Source organism: Mycetomoellerius zeteki, unplaced genomic scaffold (assembly GCF_001594055.1).
Source record: "Mycetomoellerius zeteki isolate Tzet28-1 unplaced genomic scaffold, Tzet1.0 scaffold164, whole genome shotgun sequence".
Classification (NCBI taxonomy): Eukaryota; Metazoa; Arthropoda; class Insecta; order Hymenoptera; family Formicidae; genus Mycetomoellerius; species Mycetomoellerius zeteki.
Window position 1 is genome coordinate 1,821,620 of NW_017256594.1, and position 5,109 is coordinate 1,826,728.

The window sequence follows — 5,109 nt, forward strand, 5'->3', positions numbered from 1 at the left end:
AAAAATTTGAAAGGTAATTGATTTAAGATAATTAAAGAGTGTAGAATTAAAAAATATCAAGCATTTTGTGATCACTTTTGCGGTTTATTGTAAAATTTGTTCCAAAGTTCGAAAAGACCCGTGTCCAAATTGGACAGTACAATAGATAACTTGTAGTATTGATGATCGGCCAGATCTGGTCCCAGGAATTAAATTAGTAAAATATCATGAGTCGTCAGACTCAGATTAATTGAGTTTTATTGATTTCAATTCTAATAATATAAACTAATAATATAAACTGTCAGTAATTTTTTTTCTGAATAAAATTTTTATCTTGACTGTCAAATCGCTCGTATTTACTCAATACTAACAAAAAAATACATTAAAATATTTTAAAATTCTACCTAAAAGTCTATAAAAATAGAAGTGTTCGATTTGAACCAGGGGATGGTTCGATTTGGAACCAATAGTTCCGGACCGGAAAAAGCGTTTATACATTTTCCATTATAGTTTAACACAGGTGATACGTTAAAATGGTCTGAAGTAAAAATAAAGGAAATTAAATGATCTTTCCAACGACACACACCTTCGGTTTTACGATCGGACTTTATTTACGCCTTATAGAGAGCAAAAACTGCATCTACATAATACTTATAAAACATTTTCTATGTTTAACCCTTCAATCATATACTTATATAAATTGCTAATGCCAACTTCATATCTGATATAATATTATGCCTTCACTTAAACCAGAGCTGAGATTTAGTTGCACATTTCGGTCGATTTTCAGCTTGATTCCTGTTCCTTATTTCACCAACCCGCGCGCAGTCTAAATGCCGATCGGCATTTAAACATATAAATCAAGAATAAAAAATTTTAAGATACCTAAAACATTATAAACATCCATCATTTTACTAACGATGATTTAAATTTATATGACCTAACATTCAAATTAAAAACGAATACAGTTTCATCCTTATTTTCACATTTTATATAACATAGACATCTTTATTTCAACAATTTTCATTTTCAAAAGTTCAAAGCATTGTATATATAGGAATAGTGGCAGCTGCTAGCAGTTCATGTGTATATGGTCAATGGCTTAACCAGAGTTTCTTGTGTCTTCAGCCTGGTTCCACAAGTGTAAGATTAACTTTAATCTTGGTCCAACTTACTCCTCATGTTTTGCCAATTTTAGAATTGGAAAAAGATGAAGAGTAAGTTGAACCGAGATTTAAATTATATCTTATATTTGTGGAACCAAATTTCAGTCACGAAAACTTGACGAATGTTTTCCGGATTCATGAATTTTTAATTTATCTGAGTATATATATCTTGTCAATTTTTAAAATCTATCGACATTTCATTCCTGAATCACCTGTTTTCATGAATTCTAAAGAAACGCACGATATTTCCTTCATCTCTTACTTCTTATCATAGGGGAGAGTTGCCGAATGCGTACTTTTGTTATTGGTGAAAAGTTAAACATGTAATAATAAGCGTCCAAAACCTCAAGCTACAATTTCATTTGCATATAAAACAGTGCCAAATGGAAAATATAGTAAAAAATAGGTTAAATGGTACGCATTCGGCAACTTTCCCCTATGTGTCGACGGAGTGTTCGTGTTCACGTGGATACACGCGCGAATGTATGCCGGCACGAATAAACTTAAAAGATTTACGATAATCAACCGTTCGTCTAATCGCTGCGAATTCATAGACACTGCCCGACGTAGATTGCGATGTGTCACGAACGTTGCATTATCATAATCATCATCATCGTTAGATATTTCACCGGGGAAACTAAACCATCGCAACAATAACACGGTATCTGATTTATCGCGATCGTTTCATGGTGTTTTCGAGCGCCTTCACGCGTTCGCGCCGTTCCGCGTTCCGATTATTTCGAACGAGCGCGGAAGTTCGTTCGAGCGTTCGTTTTTCGACTCGCGATTTTCCATCGGCGGCGCATTGTCTCTCGCTCAACGGATTGCGAGCTACGTGAGCTATTTCGACCGTTCGATGTAACGCGCATTCCGTGACGCGGATACGAGCGATTTTTCAATGGCGGGTTAAAGGTTCTAGAATACGTGGGCACTGTGCGCTCGCCATTTCGAAAATTGTTTCGCGTAATGAAAACCCCATCGCATCTAGAAGCGGACGATTTCATGTATCAAACAAACAGATCTCGCATACGTGCATCCCGCAAAAATTCTTGACACAACTCATTAATCGGTTTCCTCGAAATCGCTGTAACTTGATGCAAACTAAACATTTGTTTTATTTAAATATTTGTGTTAAAAGCAAAAGCGATTAGAATTAAAACCTGGCGCGAAGTATCGGATGAAATGGCACGAAAATCTTCAAAAAATTGCGAGAAATTACAATTTGCTGCGGTATGTCCAAATATTTGCCATTTTTACATAAATCTGCATCAACGAGGAAGGAAAAAGTCCCGGATTTTTAAATAAATATCTCAGATATGGAAATTACCGGAGATGTGAAAACTAAAAACGTTCCTAATTCAGAATAATTTTGCTGCTTTTTATGTGAGCCCTGCTAAATTATGTATGAGTTTATCTCTGGAAAGGGGGATTATAAACTAAGCTAAACGCAGGCGCTTCCTCGCGAACCGGCGTCTTCATCGTTCTGATCGATCGTAGGAGGCAAGCCACCCATTCACCTTCGTATATACCCTTCACATGTATGTGATGCTCGAACTGTACAATTTGTTCGGTCTAGGCGAATCTGCGACCGAGGGATCACGTTTAATTTATTTTTATCGTTCTTGTCTCGCCTCTTGTCCACGCACTAACGTCGCGTCTGATGGACACCGATTTAACGAGAGAATCTCAGCGGACTTTCGCCGAATGGAATTACGATACGAGGTCGCCGGCAAATTGAATGTGGCTCGAAGGTAGAAGAGAACTTGGAAGCGAGAATGCGGCGAATACGAAGGAGACCCGGCGAGAATAGCATAGTAAGATGTGCTGGCCACGCCGAGGGCACGTTATCTCTGCACGTAGGGGGTGAGGGAGAGAGGAGGAGAGTAGCAGCAAATGGGTTTGTCTTCTGGATGGCGTGTCGCTATCCAGAAAAGAAGGAATGGAAAGCGAGAAAAGAGATATACAACGGGACCGAGAAGAAAAAAGAGTCCGTCGTGGAACGGTGCACCGTGATTTTTATCAGAAACGTGCCTCGAGATAGCGACGCTTCTCTTACGAGACCGTTGCGTTAACAGCCGCGAAATTATATCTGCCTTAGCCTAAGTCATAACCGCAAACTGGCGCCTATTAAGGTCGCTGCACCGAAACCTCACCGCTCAGGGAATCTCTTAGTCAGGAATCGTAAACTATATGCCAGGGTCTAGCGAATAGAATTATTTAGACGGTGTACGCGCGCTGACTTTCGCTACTCACACACTAAAAATATTCGTGCTATTATTCCTTTTGCCATCTCCAGAAATATCATTATATATCTACATGTCGCTGTAAACGCGTGTCGTCTCCCTGAAAGATATTCCTAAGATAAATTGTAAGTACTTATGATATTTCACGAGACATCCGGAGAATTCTAATTAATAATGGAACATTTCCCCTCGAGACATACAAGATCGTACTTGAAACATCATAAAACATCGTTTTATACATAGTCGTCTGGCAAGCGATCTGATATCTCTGAAATGTTAACATTGTCTATTTAACGAAGAATAGCAAAAGTCCTTATCAGATAAGCTCTAATATATATTTGACGACAAGTTTTAAATAAAATCGTAACAGATATTACGACGTGGCTCACCACAATTTTGGGATTATTCATTCGTAAAACGGAAGAGAATATATTTCGAAAAATTTCATTTTGAGGAAAGAAAATATTATAGCTTTGACAGCATGTGTTGGACGAGACACGTTCTTGCATAAATAAGCCTGAAGGGACGATTGAGTCCATCAGATTCACCGGCTATACACAGGATTGTCATATGGAGATGGGACGTGCGCGTCGCAAAACTAATTGCGCGACTCCCCTCTCCGACCTGTCGCGAGAGAGATGACAAAAAAATAGCGGGGGCGTTTGAAGAGGGTTTTTTTCCAGTATCGGAAATTGAGCGGACGAGTATTGGCGCCACCGCCGAGTGACACCGCGAAAGGGAGTGACTGTGTGTATGTGCGGGCGTGTGTTGGGACACGGGGCGAGAATAAAAGAAAAATCACCCTCGACGCAGTTGCCGCGAACCGGGCGGGAAACATGATGCTGGGGTTAATGAAACTCCGCATCGCCCACATTTCACGAGTTCCATTTATAGAGGGCATCTTCTAATTATTTCCAGAGGCGCGCATTCGCGCGCGTATACATATTTCTTTTTTTCCCCTTCTCCCTCTTTCACGTACGGCAAAGCTTTACGACCCCCGAGCGTGCACGCACTGCTGCAGTTGTTATTTCCGCGGCGGCGCATTTGCAACCCTCCGGAACAGTAGTCCTCTCTAATAAGACGAATTTCTCTCGATAATACATCGCCACAGGTTGCATAGATTTTCACATAGTATGTCATGATTGTTATTGAAAAAAATCACATGTGCAAACATGTTTTACTATATGTTTTAGTATATGATTGAAATAATAGAATCTATTAAAATTAGAATTTTGAACTCTCTTCAGCATTTACATATAGCTAAGAAGGAAATTTGGTTTACATACATTATTTCTACTTCACTCATACATCACTCACTCATCCATCCATACCATCATCCATCCTTTCTCACACATTCTCGTACTTTAAATACTTATTGCCCTACTTTCTATCTCTTATTCTATTATTGCTCTTCTAATGTAATTGGAATAATATTTCTTCGCCGGCAATGTTGAACTTTAAAGACACAATCAATTTTATTATGAATTCTGGTATAAGATAAATTTAAATCTACAAAATATACAATCCTAACTTTTATGATAATAGAAACTTGTTGTTAAAACCTTCAGATGTATGTAAAAATTTTTTAAGATTGTTATACAATTTGAAACAATATAAAAATCTGTACTGAAATTCGATCTAGGTTGCAGGTGAAGAGCGAAAATTTCATATTGCCGACAGAGATATATATATATATACAATAACAGATGTTTCAATGTAGG

At 38.3% G+C, this 5,109-nt stretch overlaps 1 protein-coding gene across 1 annotated transcript in view; it reads left to right on the plus strand.

Moving 5' to 3' along the window:
• LOC108721269 (neural cell adhesion molecule 2) overlaps nucleotides 1–5,109 on the plus strand; it is a 227,413-nt gene that overhangs the window by 123,011 nt on the left and 99,293 nt on the right. The window lies entirely within an intron of this gene.